This window comes from Aristolochia californica, unplaced genomic scaffold, assembly GCF_029961685.1.
Source record: "Aristolochia californica isolate CCGP_79_NKW_82.1479 unplaced genomic scaffold, dmAriCali1.0.hap1 SCAF_11, whole genome shotgun sequence".
NCBI classification, from domain to species: Eukaryota; Viridiplantae; Streptophyta; class Magnoliopsida; order Piperales; family Aristolochiaceae; genus Aristolochia; species Aristolochia californica.
In genome coordinates, this window is record NW_027181782.1 from 23113348 (window position 1) to 23132044 (window position 18697).

Consider the following 18697-nt stretch of genomic DNA (forward strand, 5'->3'; position numbering starts at 1 on the left):
TCAAAGTTTTTATTTTAGAAAAATGTGTACATCTAAAATGGAATGCAAATGCACAAATTTAGAGAGAGATAATTCCAAAAAGTCTCTGCAACTTTTAGGGACTGGAAACTCTTTTAATTTTTATATATTAGGTTTTGCAATGATCAGGAAGAGGGGGAAGCAGGGAATTTTTAACTGAGTGTTGACTCCCAATCCATTAGTCATTTCTTAAAAAAACATAGCCCGTTACGAATTATTGACCGATAAATCACTTTACAAATCAACTGTGATTGTTAGGTCAGCTTTTTTGAAAATGGGCAAAATAATTGTATGTTTGACTCAGGTAAATATCCCACTCCATGTTCACTTGCGAATTTAATGAGCATTTGTTTTTGCTTTAAAAGGTATTGATCCATAGGGCATTTGCATCTTTAACATGTTTCAAGCTTACATATCCATATTTAAAATGTGTTAGGATCAGTTAGAAATTTTTTTCTTTTCAAATTCAAAGCCATTAGGGTTGAACTTGTGGAATTTCCCAAACTCTGACAACAAAACTTTTGTGTTCTTTTGTGGCGTGTGAATAAATTTTATTTACTTACATTTTTTATTGTTTTTAATTTTTCCCATACATAAACTCTAAATTTTTAATTTTGTTGTGATCTATTTTGCCTTTATCTTCTTGTTTACGAGAGAATCGGAAATTGAAAACTCAAAGTTTTGATTTAAGAAAAATGTGTACATCTAAAATTAGGATTGAACTAATGGAATTTCCAAAACATGGACAACAAAACTTTTGTGTTCTTCTGTGACGTGTGAATAAATTTTCTTTACTTACATTTGTTATTGTTTTTAATTTTTCCCATACATAAACTCTAAATTTTTTATATTGTTGTGATCTATTTTGCTTTCATCTTCTTGTTTACGAGAGAATCGGAAATTGAAAAATCAAAGTTTTGATTTAAGAAAATTTTGTACATCTAAAATGGAATGGAAATTTGCAAATGTAGAGAGATATAATTCCAAAAAGTCTCTATAAATTTTAGGGACTGCAAACGTTTTTTGTTTTTATATTTTAGGTTTTGCAATGATCGGGAAAAGGGGTGACTCCCAATCCATAAGTTATTTCTTACAAAAACATAGCCTATTACTCATGATTGACCGATAAATCACTTTAAAAATCATCTATGATTGTTAGGACAACGTTTTGTAAATGTGCAAAATAATGGTTTGTTTTACTAGGGTAAATATCCCACCGCACGTTCACTTGAAAATTTAATGAGCATTTGTTGTGCAATTTATATGGTTTGGATCCATAGGGCATTTACATGTTTAACATGTTTCAAGCATGCATATCCATATTTATATTTAAAACATAGGATCAGTTAAAAATCTCATTATTTTCAAATTCCAATCCATTAGGGTTGAACTAGTGGAATTTCACAAACTAGGACAACAAAACTTTTGTGTTCGTTTTTGGTGTGTGAAAAAATTTTCTTTACTTACATTTGTTATGTTTTTAGTTTTTTCCATTCTTAAACTCTAAAATTTTCATTTTGTTGTGATGTGTTTTGTCTTTATCTTCTTGTTTACGAGTGAATCGGAAAGTGAAAACACAAATTTTCATTTAACAAGAAAGTGTACATCTAAAATGGAATGGAAATGCACAAATATAAAGGGAGATAATTCCAAAAAGTCTCTATAAATTTAGGGACTGTAAACTCTTTTAGTTTTTATGTATTAGGTTTTGCAATGATCGGGAAGAGGGGGAGGTAGGGGATTTTTAACTGAGTGTTGACTCCCAATCCATAAGTCATTTCTTACAAAAACATTGCCCGTTACACATGATTGACCAATAAATCACTTTAAAAATCAACTATGATTGTTAGGTCAGCTTTTTTTAAGTGGGCAAAATAATGGCTTGTTTGACTCGGGTAAATATCCCACCCACGTTCACTTGAGAATTTAATGAGCATTTGTTGTTCACTTTAAAATTTATGGATCCATACCTCATTTGCATCTTTAACATGTTTCAAGCATGCATATCCATATTTAAAATATGTTAGGATCAGCTAGAAATCTCTTTGTTATCAAATTCCAAGCCCTAAGGGTTGAACTAGTGGAATTTTCCAAACTTGCACAACAAAACTTTAGTGTTCGTTTGTGGTGAGAAAATAAATATTCTTTACTTACATTAGTTATTGTTTTTAATGTGTTCCATACATAAACTCTAAAATTTTCATTTTGTTGTGATCTATTTTGCCTTTATCTTCTTGTTTACAAGAGAATCGAAAAGTGAAAACTCAAAGTTTTGTTTTAAGAAAAAAATGTACATAAAAATTAAATGGAAATGCACAAATGAAAAGAGAGATAATTCCAAAAAGTTTCTGTAATTTTTAGGGATTGCAAACTCTTTTAGTTTTTATATATTAGGTTTTACAATGATCGGGAAAAGGTGGAGGCGGGGGATTTTTAACTGAGTGTTGACTCCTAATCCATAAGTTATTTCTTATAAAAACATAGCCCGTTACTCATGATTGACCGATAAATCACTTTAGAAATCATTTGTGCTTGTTAAGTCAGTTTTTTGTAAATGGGCAAAATAATGGCTTGTTTGACTCAGGGTAAATATACCACCACACGTTCACTTGAGAATTTAATGAACATATGTTGTTTGCTTTTAAAGGTTTGGATCCATAGGGCATTTTCATCTTTAACACTTTCCAAGCATGCATATCCATATTTAAAAATGTTAGGATCAGTTAGAAATCTCTTTCTTATTAAATTCCAATCCATTAGGGTTGAACTATTGGAATTTCCCAAACTTGGACAACAAAACTTTTGTGTTCGTTTGTGGTGTGTGAATAAATTTTCTTTACTTAAATTTATTATTGTTTTTAATTTTTTCATTACATAAACTCTAAAATTTTCATTTTGTTGTGATCTATTTTGCCTTTATCTTCTTGTTTACTAGAGAATCAGAAAGTGAAAACTCAAAGTTTTGTTTTAAGAAAATAGTGTAAATCTAAAATGGAATAGAAATGCATAGATGTAGAGAGAGATAATTCTGAAAAGTCTCTATAACTTTTAGGGACTGCAAACTCTTTTACTTTTTATATATTTGGTTTTGCAATGATCGGGAAAAAAAGGGAGGCAGGGGATTTTTAACTGAGTGTTGACTCCCAATTGATATGTCATTACTTTCAAAAACACAGCCCGATACGCAATTTGACCGATAAATCACTTTACCAATCATCTGTGATTGTTAGGTCAGCTTTTTGTAAATGGGCAAAATAATGGCTTGTTTGACTCGGGTAAATATTCCACCGCACGTTCTCTTGAAAATTTAATGGGAATTTGTTATTTTCTTTAAAAGGTTTGAATCCAAAGTGCATTTGCATCTTTAACATGTTTCAGTCATGCATATCTATATTTAAAACATGTTAGGATCAGTTAGAAATTTCTTTCTTATACAATTTCAAGCTATCAGGGTTGAACTAGGGAAATTATCCAAACTTGGACAACAAAACATTTGTGTTCGTTTGTGGTGTGTGAATAAATTTTATTTACTTAAATTTTTTATTTTCTTTAATTTTTTCCATACATAAACTCTAAAATTTTCATTTTTTGTGATCTATTTTGCCTTTTTCTTCCAGTTTACGAGACAATCGGAAAGTGAAAACTCAAAGTTTTGATTTAAGAACAAAGTGTACATCTAAAATGGAATGGAAATGCAAAAATTTAGAGAGAGATAATTCCAAAATGTCTTTGTAACTTTTAGGGTCTGCAAACTCTTTTAGTTTTTATATATTAAGTTTTCCAATGATCGGGAAAAGGTTTAGGCGGGGGATTTTTAACTAAGTGTTGTCTCCCAATCCAGTAATCATTTCCTACAAAAATGTTGCCTGTTATGCATGATTGATCGATAAATCACTTTACAAATCATCTGTGATTTTAAGGTCAACTTTTTGTAAATGGGCAAAATATTGGCTTGTTTGACACAGGTAAATATCCCACCGCACGTTCACTATAGAATTTATTGAGCATTTGTTGTTCATTTTAAAAGGTTTCGATCCATAGAGCATTTGCATCTTTAACATATTTCAAGCATGCATATCCATATTTAAAACATGTTAGGATCAGTTAGAAATCTCTTTCTTCTCAAATTCGAAGCCATTAGGGTTGAAATAGCGGAATTTCCCAAACTTGGACAACAAAACTTTTGTGTTTGTTTGTGGTGTATGAATAAATTTTCTTTACTTACATTTGCTAGTTTTTTTAATATTTTCCATACATAAACTCTAAAATTTTTATTTTGTTGTTGTCTTTTTTGCCTTTATCATATTGTTTACGAGAAAATCGGAAAGTGAAAACTCAATGTTTTGATTTAAGAAATAAGAGTACATCTAAAATTGAATGGGAATGCACAAATATAGAGAGAGATAATTCCAAAAAGTCTCTATAACTCTGAGGGACTGCAAACTCTTTAAGTTTTTATATATTAGGTTTTGCAACGATCAGGAAAAAGGGGAGGCGGGGGATCTTTAACTGAGTCTTGACTCCCAATCCGTAAGTCATTTGAGATTTTTAGGTCAACTTTTTGTGAATGGGCAAAATAATGGCTTGTTTGACTCGGTTAAATATCCCACTCCACGTTCATTTGAGAATTTAACGGGCATTTGTTGTTCACATTAAAAAGTTTGGATCCACAGGGCATTTGCATCTTTAACATGTTTCAAGCATGCATATCTATATTTAAATCATGTTAGGATCAGTTAGAAATCTTTTTCTTATCAAACTTCAAGCCATTTCTGTTGAACTTGTGGAATTTCCCTAACTTGGACAACAAAACTTTTATGTTCGTTTGTGGTGTGTGAATAAATTTTTGTTGCTTACATTTTTTATTTTTTTTAATTTTCTTCCCTACATAAACTCTAAAATTTTCAATTTGTTGTGATCTATTTTTCCTTTATCTTCTTGTTTATGAGAGAATCGGAAAGTGAAAACTACAAGTTTTGATTTAAGAAAAAAGTGTACATCTAAAATGGAATGGAAATCCACAAATGTTGAGAGAGATAATTCCAAATAGTCTCTGTAACTTTGAGGGACTGCAAACTCTTTTAGTTGTTATTATAATAGGTTTTGCAATGATCGTGAAAAGGGGGAGACGGGGGATATTCAGCTGAGTGGTTACTCCCAATCCATAAGTCATTTAAAAAATAAACAAAGCCTGTTATGCATGATTGACCGATAAATCACTTTAAAAATCATATGCGATTGTTAGGTCAGCTTTTTGTAAATGGACAAAATAATGGCTTGTTTGACTCGGGTAAATATCCCACCGCACGTTCACTTGAGAATTTAATGAGCATTTGTTGTTCACTTTAAAAGGTTTGAATCCATAGGGCATTTGCACCTTTAACATGTCTCAAGCATGCATATCCATATTTAAAACATGTTAGGATCAGTTAGAAATCTCTTTCTTATAAAATTCCAAGCCATTACTGTTGAACTATAGGAATTCCCCAAACTTGGACAACAAAACTTTTTTGTTCGTTTATGGTGTGTGAATAAATTTTCTTTACTTACATTTATATTTGTGTTTTATTTTTTGCAGACATAAACTCTAAAATTTTTATTTTTTTGTGATCTATTTATCAGAAAATGAAAACAAAGTTTTGATTTAAGAAAAAGTGAACATCTAAAAAGGAATGGAAATGTACAAATGTAGAGAGAGATAATTCCAAAAAGTCTCTATAACTTTTAGGGACTGTAAACTCTTTTAGTTTTTATATATTTGGTTTTGCAATGATCGGGTAAAGGGGGAGGGGGGATTTTTAACCGAGTGTTGAATCCCAATCCATAAGTCATTTCTTACAAAAACATAGCCCGTTACACATGATTGACTGATAAATCACTTTACAAATCGTATGTGATTGTTAGGTCAGCTTTTTGTAAATGGGCAAAATAATGGCTTGTTTGACTCGGGTAAATATCCCACGGCACGTTCACTTGAGAATTTAATGAGCATTTGTTGTTCTCTTTAAAGGGTTTGGATCCATAGGGCATTTGCATCTTTAACATGTTACAAACATGCATATCCATATTCAAAACATGTTAGGTTCATATAGGGTTGAACAATAGGAATTTCCCAAACTTGAACATCAAAACTTTTTTGTTCGTTTATGGTGTGTGAATATATTTTCTTTACTTACATTTATTATTGTGTTTAATTTTTTCAATACATATACACTAAAATTTTCTTTTTGTTGTGATCTATTTTTGCCTTTATCTTCTTGTTTATTAGGAATCAAAAAGTGACTCAAAGTTTTGATTTAAGAAACAAGCGTACATCTAAAATGAATGGAAATGCACAAATGTAGAGAGAGATAATGCCAAAAATTCACTGTAACTTTTAGTGACTGCAAACTCTTTTAGTTTTCATATATTATTTTTTACAATGATCGGGAAAAGGGGTTGCGGAGGATTTTTAACTGAGTCTTGACTCCCAATCCAAAAGTCATTTCTTAAAAAAACATAGCCCGTTGCGTATGATTGACCGGTAAATCACTTTACAAATCATCAGTGATTATTAGGTCTTCTTTTTGTAAATGGGCAAAATAATTGCTAGTTTGACTCGGGTTAATATCTCACCGTACGTTCACTTGAGAATTTAATGAGCATTTGTTGTTCACTTTAAAAGGTTTGGATCCATAAGGCATTTGCATCTTTAACTTGTTTCAATCTTGCATATCCATATATAAAACATGTTAGGATCAGTTAGAATTCTCTTTCTTGACAAATTCCAAGCCATTAGGCTTGAACTATTGGAATTTACCAAACTTGGACAACAAAAGTTTTGGGTTCGTTTGTGGTGTGTGAATAAATTTTATATACTTACATTTTTTATTGTGGTTAATTATTTCCATACATAAACTCTAAAATTTTCATTTTGTTGTGATCTATTTTGCCTTTATCTTCTTGTTTACAAGAAAATTGGAAAGTGAAACCTCAAAGTTTTGATTTAAGAAAAAAGTGTACATCGAAAACGGAATGGAAATGCACAAATTTACAGAGAGATAATTCCAAAAAGTCTCTGAAACATTTTGGGATTGCAAACTCTTTTAGTTTTTATATATTAGGTTTTGTAATAATCGAGAAAAGGGGGAGGAAGGGGATTTTTAACTTAGTGTTGACTCCCAATCCATAAGTCATTTCTTACAAAAACATAGCCCGATACACATGATTGACCAATAAATCACTTTACAAATCATCTATGATTGTTAGGTCAACTTTTTTGTTAATGGGAAAAATAATGGCTTGTTTGACACGGGTAGATATCCCATTGCACGTTCACTTGAACATTTAAAGAGCATTTGTTTTCGCTTTAAAAGGTATTGATCCATAGGGAATTTGCATCTTTAACATGTTTGAAGCATGCATATCCATATTTAAAACATGTTAGGATCAGTTATAAATCTTTTTCTTATCAAATTCCAAGCCATTAAGGTTGAACTTGTGGTAGTTCCCAAACTTGGACAACAAAACTTTTGTGTTCGTTTGTGGTGTGTGCATAAATTTTCTTTACTTGTATTTTTCAATGTTTTTAATTTTTTCCATACATAAACTCTAATATTTTCATTTTTCGTGATCTATTTGCCTTTATCTTCTTGTTTTCGAGAGAATCGAAAAGTGAAAAATCGAAGTTTTGATTTAAGAAAAATGTGTACATCTAAATGGAATGGAAATGTGCAAATTTAGAGAGAGATAATTCAAAAAAGTCTCTATAACTTCTTGTTTTATTTTAGTTTTGGTATATTAGGTTTTGTAAAGATCGGGAAAAGGGGGTGGCAGAGGATTTTTAACTAACTATTAACTCTCAATCCATAAGTCATTTCTTACAAAAACATAGCCCATTATGCATGATTGACCGATAAATCATTTTACAAAGCATATGTGATTGTTAGGTCAACTTTATGTAAATGGGCAAAATAATGGCTTGTTTTACTCAGGTAAATATCCCACCACACATTCACTTGAGAATTTCTTGAGCATTTGTTGTTCGCTTTAAAAGGTTTGGATCCATAGGGCATTTGCATTTTTAATATGTTTCCAGGATGCATATCCATATTTAAAACATGTTAGGATCAGTTAAAAATCTCTTTCTTATCAAATTGCAATCCATTCGGTTTAAACTAGAGGAATTTCAAAAACTTGGACAACAAACCTTGTGTTCGTTTGTGGTGTGTGAATAAAATTTTTTTACTTACATTTGTTATTGTTTTTAATTTTTCCCATACTTAAACTCTAAAATTTTCATTTTGTGGTGATCAATTATGCCTTTATCTTCTTGTTTACAAGAGAATAGGAAAGTGAGAACTCAAAGTTTTGATTTAAGAAATAAATGTACATCTAAAATAGAATGGAAATGCACAAATGTAGAGCGAGATGATTCCAAAATGTCTCTGTAAATTATAGGGACTGCAAACTCTTTTAGTTTTTATATATTAGGTTTTGCAATGATCGGGAAACGGGGGAGGCGGTGGATTTTTTACTGAGTGTTGACTACCAATCAATAAGTCATTTCTTAATAAAACATAGCCCGTTACGCATGATTGACTGATAAATCACTTTACAAATCATATGTGGTTGTTAGGTCAGTGTTTTGTAAACGGGCAAAATATATGCTTGTTTGACTCGGGTAAATACCCCACTACATGTTTACTTGAGAATTTAGTGAGCATTTTTTTTTAATTTAAAATATTTGGATCCATAGGGAATTTGCATCTTTAACATGTTTCAAGCATGCATATCTGTATTTAAAACATGTTAGGATTAGTTAGAAATCTCTTCCTTATCAAATTCCAAGCCATAAGGGTTGAACTATAAGAATTTCCCAAACTAGGACAACAAAACTTTTGTGTTCGTTTATGGTGTTTGAATAAATTTTCTTTAGTTCCTTTTCTTATTATTTTTTATTTTTTCCGTACTTAAACTCTAAAATTTTTATTTTTTTGTGATCTATTTTGCCTTTATCTTCTTGCTTACGAGAGAATCGGAAAGTGAAAACTCAAAGTTTTAATTTAAGAAAAAAGTGAACATCTAAAACAGAATGAAAATGCACAAATGTAGAGAGAGATAATTCCAAAAAGTCTCTGTAACTTTTAGGGACTGCAAACTCTTTTAGTTTTTATATATTAGGTTTTGAAATGATTGAGAAAAGGGGGTGTTGGAGGATTTTTAACTAAGTGTTGAATCCCAATCCATAAGTCATTTCTTACAAAAACATAGCCCATTATGCATGATTGATAGGTAAATCACTTTATGAATCACATGTGATTATTAGGTCAGCTTTTTTGTAAAAGGGCAAAATAATGGCTTGTTTGACTCGGGTAAATATCTCACTGCACGTTCACTTGAGAATTTAATGAGCATTTGTTGTTCACTTAAAAGGTTTAGATCCATAGGGCATTTGCATCTTTAACATGTTTCAAGCATGCATACCCATAATTAAAATATGTTAGGATCAGTTAGAAATCTCTTTCTTATCAACTTGCAAGCCATTAGGGTTGAACTAGTGGAATTTCCCAAACTTGGACAACAAGAGTTTTGGGTTCATTTGTTGTGTGTGAATAAATTTTATTTACTTACATTTTTTATTGTGTTTAATTATTTCCATGCATAAACTCTAACATTTTCATTTTGTTGTGATCTCTTTTTCCTTTTTCTTCTTGTTTACGAGAAAATCGGAAATTGAAAACTCAAAGTTTTGATTTAAGAAAAATGTGTACATCTAAATTGGAATGGAGATGCGCAAATGAAGAGAGAGATCATTCCAAAAAGTCTCTATACCTTTTAGGGAGTACAAACTCTTTTAGTTTTTATATATTAGGTTTTGCAATGATCAAGAAAATGGGTGGCAGAGGATTTTTAACTGAGTGTTGACTATTAATCCATAAGTTATTTCTTACAAAAACATAGCCCGTTGCACATGATTGACCGGTAAATCAATTTACAAATCAACTTTTTGTTAATGGGTAAAATAATGGCTTGTTTTACTCGTGTAAATATCCCACCACATCTTCACTTGAGAATTTAATGAGCATTTTTTGTTCTCTTTAAAAGGATTGGATCCATAGCGCATTTTCATCTTTAACATGTTTCAAGCATGCATATCCATATTTAAAACATGTTAGGATCAGTTAAAAATCTCTTTCTTATCAAATTCCAATCCATTAGTGTTGAACTACTGGAATTTCACAAAGGTGGACAACAAAAATTTTGTGTTCGTTTGTGGTGAGTGAAAATATTTTCTTTACATACATATTTTTTCCCATACTTAAACTCCAAAATTTTCATTTTGTTGTCATCTATTTTGCCCTTATCTTCTTGTTTACGAGAGAATCGAAAAGTGAAAAATCAAAGTTTAATTTAAGAAAAATGTGTACATCTAAATGTGAATGGATATTCACAAATGTAGAGAGAGATAATTGCAAAAAGTCTCAGTAAATTTTAAGGACTGCAAACTCTTTTAGTTTTTATATATAAAGTTTTGAATTGATCGGGAAAAGGGGGTGGTGGTGGATGTTTAACTAAGTGTAGACTCCTAATCAATAAGTCTTTTCTTACAAAAACATAGCCCGTTACACATGATTGATCGATAAATCCCTTTACAAATCATTTGTGATTGTTAGGTCAGCATTTTTTAAATGGGCAAAATAATTGTTTGTTTGACTCGGGTAAATATCCCACCGCAAGTTCACTTGAGAATTTAATGAGCATTTATTATTCACTTTAAAATGTTTGGATCCATAGGGCATTTGCATCTTTAACATGTTTCAAGCGTGCATATCAACTAGAAATCTCTTTCTTATCAAATTCCAAGCCATAAGGGTGAAACTAGTGGAATTTCGCAAACTTGGACAACAAAACTTTTGTGTTCATTTATGGTGTGTAAATAAATTTTCTTTACTTATATTAGTTATTGTTTTTAATTTGTTCCAAACATAAACTCTAAAATTTTCATATTGTTGTGATGTATTTTGCATTTATCTTCTTGTTTATGAGAGAATTGGAAAGTGAAAACTAAAAGTTTAGATTTAAGAAAAACATGTACATAAAAAATGGAAGGAAAAAGAGAGATAGTTCCAAAAAGTTTCTGTAACTTTTAGGGACTGCAAACTCTTTTAGATTTTATATATTAGGTTTTGCAATGATAGAGAAAAGGGGTGGCGGGGGATTTCTAACTAAGTGTTGAATCCTAATCCATAAGTTATTTCTTACAAAAACATAGCCCGTTACGCATGATTGACCGATAAATAACTTTAAAAATCATTTGTGATTGTTAAGTCAGCTTTTTGTAGATGGGCAAGATAATGGCTTGTTTGACTCGGGTAAATATACCACCACACGTTCACTTGAGAATTTAATGAGGATTTGTTGTTTGCTTTAAAAGGTTTGGATCCATAGGGCATTTTCATCTTTTACTTTTTCCAAGCATGCATATCTATATTTAAAACATGTTAGGATCAGTTAGAAATCTCTTTCTTATCAAATTTCAAGCTATCAGTGTTGAACTACTGAAATTTCCAAAACTTGAACAACAAAACATTTGTGTTCGTTTGTGGTGTTTGCATAAATTTTCTTTACTTACATTTGTTATTGTGTCTAATTTTTTCCATACATACACTCTAAAATTTTCATTTTGTTGTGATATATTTTGTCTTTATCTTCTTGTTTATAAAAGAAGTTTATAAAAGAATCGGAAAGTGAAAACTCAAAGCTTTGATTTAAGAAAAAAGTGTACATCTAAAATGGAATGGAAAAACACAAATTTAGAGAGGGATAATTCCAAAAAGTCTTTAAGGGATTGCAAACTCTTTTAGTTTTTACATATTAGGTTTTGCAATGATCGAGAAAAGAGAGAGGCGGGGGATTTTTAACTGAATGTTGACTCCCAATCCAGTAATCATTTCTTACAAAAATGTAGCCTGTTACACATGATTGACCGATAAATCACTTTAAAAATCATCTGTGATTCTAAGGTCAACTTTTTGTAAATCGGCAAAATATTGGTTTGTTTGACTCATGTGAATACCCCACCACACGTTCACTTGAGAATTTATTGAACATATGTTGTTCGTTTTTAAAGGTTTCGATCCATAGGGCATTTGCATCTTTAACTTGTTTCAAGCATGCATATCCATATTTAAAACATGTTAGGATTAGTTAGAAATCTCTTTCTTATCAAATTCAAATCCATTAGGGTTGAAATAGAGGAATTTCCCAAACTTGGACAACAAAACTTGTGTGTCCATTTGTGGTGTGTGAATAAATTTCCTTTACTAACATTTGTTAGTGTTTTAAATTTTTTCCATACATAAACTCTAAAATTTTCATTTTGTTGCTGTCTATTTTGCGTTTATCTTCTTGTTTATGAGAAAATCGGAAAGTGAAAACTCAATGTTTTGATTTAAGAAAAAAGTGTAAATCTAAAAAGGAATGGGAATACACAAATATAGAATGAGATAATTCCAAAAAGTCTCTGTAACTCTGAGGGACTACAAACTCTTTATATTTTTATAAATTAGGTTTTGTAATGATTTGGAAAGGGGGAGGCGGGGATCTTTAACTGAGTCTGGACTCCCAATCCGTAAATCATTTCTAACAAAAACACATCCTGTTATGGATGATTGACCGATAAATCACTTTACAAATCATGTGTGAATGTTAGGTCAATATTTTGTAAATGGGCAAATTAATGGCTTGTTTGACTTGGGTAAATATCCCACCGCAAGTTCACTTGCGAATTTAATGGGCATTTGTTGTTCACTTTAAAAGGTTTAGATCCAAAGGGCATTTGCATCTTTAACATGTTTCAAGCATGCATATCTATATTTAAAACATGTTAGGATCAATTAGAAATCTCTTTCTTATCGAACTCCAAGACATTATGGTTGAACTTGTGGGATTTCCCTAACTTGGACAACAAAACTTTTGTGTTCGTTTGTGGTGTGTGAATAAATTTTCTTTACTTACATTTTTATTTTTTTTAATTTTGTTCCTTTCATAAACTCTAAAATTTTCATTTTGTTGTTATCTATTTTGCCTTTATCTTTTTGTTTATGAGAGAATTGGAAATTGAAAACTCAAAGTTTTGACTTAAGAAAATGTGTACATCTAAAATGGAATGGAAATCCACAAATGATGAGAGAGATAATTCCAAATAGTCTCTATAACTTTTAGGGACTGCAAATTCTTTTAGTTTTTGTGTATTAGGTTTTGCAATGATCGGGAAAAGGGGGATGCGGGGGATTTTTAACCGAGTATTGACTCCAAATCCATAAGTCATTTCTTATAAAAACATAGCCCTTTTTGCAAGATAAATCAGTTATTCATTTCACAAATCATTTGTGATTGTTAGGTTAGCTTTTCGTAAATGGGCAAAATAATGGCTTGTTTGATTCAGGTAAATATCCCACCGACCGTTCACACTAGAATTTAATGAGCATTTGTTGTTCGCTTGAAAAGGTTTTAATACATAGGGCATTTGTATCTTTAACTTGGTTAAAGCATGTATATCCATATTTAAAACATGTTAGGATCAGTTAGAAATCTCTTTCTTATCAAATTCCAAGCCATTAGGGTTGAACAATAGGAAGTTCCCAAACTTGGAAAAAAAAACTTTTGTGTTCATTTATGGTGTGTGAATACATTTTCTTTATTTACATTTATTATTGTGTTTAATGTTTTCCATACATAAACTCTAAAATTTTTATTTTGTTGTGATCTATTTTGCCTTTTTCTTCTTGTTTACGAGAGAATCAGAAAGTGAAAACTCAAAGTTTTGATTTAAGAAAAAAAGTACATATAAAAAGGAATGGAAATACACAAATGTAGAGAGATATAATTGCAAAAAGTCTCTGAAACTTTTGGGACTGCAAACTCTTTTAGTTTATATATATTAGGTTTTGCAATGATCGGGAAAAGGGGGAGGCGGGCGATTTTTAACTGAGTGTTGACTCCCAATCCATAAGTTATTTATTACAAAAACATTCCCCGTTATGCATTATTGACCTATTAATCACTTTACAAATCATCTATGATTGTTATGTCAGCCTTTTGTAAATAGGCAAAATAATGGCTTGTTTGACTCGGCTAAATATCCCACCGCACGTTCACACGAGAATTTAATGAGCATTTGTTGTTCGCTTTAAAAGGTTTGGATCCACGAGGCATTTGCATCTTTAACATGTTTCAAGCATGCATATCCATATTTAAAACATGTCAGGATCAGTTAGAAATCTCTTTCTTATCAAATTCCAAGTCGTTAAGGTTGAGCTAGTGGAATTTTCATAACGTGGACAACAAAACTTTTGTTGTTGTTTGTGGTGTGTGAATAAATTTTCTTTACTTAAATTTGTTATAGTTTTAAATTTTTTCCATACATAAACTCTAAAATTTTCATTTTTTTTATCTATTTTGCATTTATCTTCTTGTTAGGAGAGAATCGAAAAGTGAAAACTCAAAGTTTTGATTTAAGAAAAAAATGTGCATCTAAAATGGAATGGAAATACACAAATGTAGAGAGAGATAATTCCAAAAACTCTCAGTAGCTTTTAGGGACAACAAACTCTTTTAGGTTTTATATATTAGGTTATGCAATGATCGGGAAACAAGGGAAGCGGGGAATTTTTAACTGAGTGTTGACTCCCAATCCATAAGTCATTTCTAACAAAAAACATAGCCCATTACGCATGATTTATCGATAAATCACTTCACAAATCATCTGTGATTGCTTGGTCATCTTTTTTTAATGGGCAAAATAATTGCTTGTTTGACTCAGTTAAATATCCCACTGCACATTCACTTGAGAATTTAATGACCATTTGTTGTTCGCATTAAAAGGTTTGGATCCATAGGGCATTTGTATCTTTAACATGTTTCTAACATGCATATCCATATTTAAAACATGTTAGGATCAGTTAGAAATCTTTCTTATCAAATTCCAACCCATTAGCGTTCAACTAGTGGAATTTCCCAAACTTGGACAACAAAACTTTTGTGTTCAATTGTGGTGTGTGAATAAATATTCTTTACTTAAGTATTTTATTTTGCTTAATTTTTTCCAAACATAAACTCTAAAATTTTCATTTTGTTGTAATATATTTTGCCTTTATCTTCTTGTTTACGACAGAATCGGAAAGTGAAAACTCAAAGTTTTGATTTAAGGAAAATGTGTACGTATAAAATGGAATGGAAACGCACAAATTTAGAGAGAGATGATCCCAAGAAGTCTCTGTAAGTTTTACGGATTACAAACTCTTTAAGTTTTTATATATTAGGTTTTACAATAGTCGGGAAAAGAGGGGGGGGGGGGGGGGGGGGGGAATTTTTAACTGAGTGTTGGCTCCCAATCCATAAGTCCTTTCTTACAAAAACATAGCCCGTTATGCATGATTGACCGATAAATCACTTTTCAAATCATCTGTGATTGTTAGGTCAGTTTTTTTGTAAATGGGCAAAATAATGACTGGTTTGACTCGGGTCAATTTCCCACCGCACGTTCACTTGAGAATTTAATGAGCATTTGTTGTTTGCTTCAAAAAGGTTTGAATCAGTAGGGCATTTGCATCTTTAACATGTTTCAAGCATGCATATCCATATTTAAAATACGTTAAGATCAGTAAGAAATATCTTTCTTGTCAAATTCAAAGCCATTCAGGTTGAGCTAGTGGAATTTATCAAACTTGGACAACAAAACTTTTTTGTTCGTTTGAGGTGTGTGAAAAAAATTTCTTTACATAAACTTTTTATTGTTTTTAATTTTTCCATACACATACTCTAAAATTTTTATTTTGTTGTGATCTATTTTGCCTTTATCTTCTAGTTTACGAGAAAATCGAAAAGTGAAAACTCAGAGTTTTGATTTAAGAAAAATTTATACATCTAAAATGGAATGCAAAACCATAAATGTAGAGAGAGATAATTCCAAAAGGTCTCTGTAACTTTTAGGGACTGCAAACTCTTTTAGTTTTTATATTTCAAAATTTGCAATGATCGGGAAACGGGGGAAGTGAGGGATTTTTAACTGAGTGTTGACTCCCAATCCATCTATCATTTCTGACAAAAAACATAGCCCGTTACGCATGATTGAGCATCAAATCACTTCACAAATCATCTGTGGCTGTTAGGTCAGCTTTTTTTAATGGCCAAAATAATAGCTTGTTTGACTCGGGTAAATATCTCACCGCAAGTTCACTTGAGAATTTAATGAGCATTTGTTGTTCGCATTAAAAAGTTTGGATCCATTTGGCATTTGCATCTTTAACATGTTTCAAGCATGCATTTCCATATTTAAAACTAGTTAGGATCAGTTAGAAATCTATTTCTTATCAAATTTCAAACCATTAGTGTTGAACAAGTAGAATTTCACAAACTTGGACAACAAAAATTTTGTGTTCATTTGTGGTGTGTGAATAAATATTCTTTACTTACATTTTTTATTGTGTTTAATTTTTTCCAAGCATAAACTCTAAAATTTTCATTTTGTTGTAATATATTTCCTTTATCTTCTTGTTTACGAGAGAATCAAAAAGTGAAAACTCAAAGTTTTGATTTAAGAAAAAAGTACACATCTAAAATGGAATGGAAATGCACAAATGTAGAGAGACATAATTCCGAAAAGTCTCTGTAACTTTTAGGGACTGCAAACTCTTTTACTTTTTATATATTAAGTTTTGCAATGATTGGGAAAATGTGAAGGGGGAGGGGGATTTTTAACTGAATGTTGACTCCCAATCCATCAGTTATTTCATACAAAAACATAGCCTGTTATGCGAGATTGACCGATAAATCACTTTACAAATCAATTGTGATGGTTCAGTCACCTTTTTTTAAATGGACAAAATAATGGCTTGTTTGACTCGGGTAAATATCCCACCGCATGTTCACTTGAGAATTTAATGAGCATTTGTGGTTCGCTTTAAAAGGTTTGATCCATTGGGAAATTTCTTCTTTAAATATTTCTAGCATGCATATCCATATTTAAAACATGTTAGGATTAGTAAGAAATACCTATCTTATCAAATTCAAAGCCATTAGTGTTGAACTAGTAGAATTTATCAAACTTGGACAACAAAACTTTTGTGTTTGTTTGTGGTGTGTGAATAAATTTTCATTACATACATTTGTTATTGTTTTTATTTTTTTCCATAGACAAAGTCTAAAATTTTCATTTTGTTGTGATCTATTTTGCCTTTATCTTCTTGTTTACGAGAAAATTGGAAAGTGAAAACTCAAAGTTTTGATTTAAGAAAAAAATGAACATCTAAAATGGAATGGAAAACACAAATGTAGAGAGAGATAATTCCAAAAAGTCTCTGTAACTTTTAGGGACTGCAAACACTTTTAGTTTTCATATATTAGGTTTTGCAATAATCGGGAAAAGGGGGAGGCGAGGGATTTTTAACTGAGTGTTGACTCCCAATCCTTAAATCATTTCTTACAAAAACATAGCCCATTAGGCATGATTGACCAATAAATCACTTTACAAATCATATGTGATTGTTAGGTCAGCTTTTTGTAAATGGACAAAATATTGGTTTGTTTGACTCGGGAAAATATCCCACTACATGTTCACTTGAGAATTTAATGAGCATTTGTTGTTCGCTTTAAAAGATTTGGATCCATAGGGAATTTGCATCTTTAACATGTTTCAGTCATGCATATCCATATTTTAAAAATGTTATGATCAGTTGGAAATCTTTCTTATACAATTCAAAGCCATTAGGGTTGAATTAGTGGAATTTTCTGAACTTCGTCAAAAAAACTTATGTGTTAGTTTGTGGTGTGTGAAATTTTTTCATTAATTACATTTGTTATGGTTTATAATTTTTTCCATACATAAACTCTAAAATTTTCATTTTTTTGTGATCTATTTTGCCTTTATCTTCTTGTTTACGAGAAAATCGGAAAGTGAAAACTCAAAGTTTACATTTAAGAATAAGGTATACATCTAAAGTGGAATGGAAAAGAACAAATTGAGAGAGAGATAATTCCAAAAAGTCTCTATAACTTTTAGGGACTACAAACTCTATTTGTTTTTATATATTAGGTTTTGCAATGATTAGGAAAAGGGGGAGGCACGTGATTTTTAACTGTAACTGGGTGTTGACTCCCAATCCATAAGTGATTTCTAACAAAAACATAACCAGTACGCATGATAGACTGATAAATCACTTTACAAATCATCTGTGATTGTTAGGTCAGCTTTTTGTAAATGGCCAAAATATTGGCTTGTTTGACTCGGGTAAATATTCCACCGCACGTTCACTTGAGAATTTAATGAGCATTTGTTGTTCACTTTAGAAGGTTTGGATCCATAGTGCAGTTGCATCTTTAACATGTTTCAATCATGCATATCCATATTTAAAACATGTTAGGATTAGTTAGAAATCCATTTCTTATCAAATTCAAAGCCATTAGGGTTGAACTATTGGAATTTCCCAAACTAGGACAAAAAAACTATTGTGTTCGTTTGTGGTGTGTGAATAAATTTTATTTCCTTATATTTATTATTTTTTTTAATTTTTTTCAATACATAAACTCTAAAAGTTCAATTTGGTTGTGATCTATTTAGCATTTATCTTCTAGTTTACGAGAGAATCGGAAACTGAAAACTCAATATTTTGATTTATGAAAAAAGTGTACATCTAAA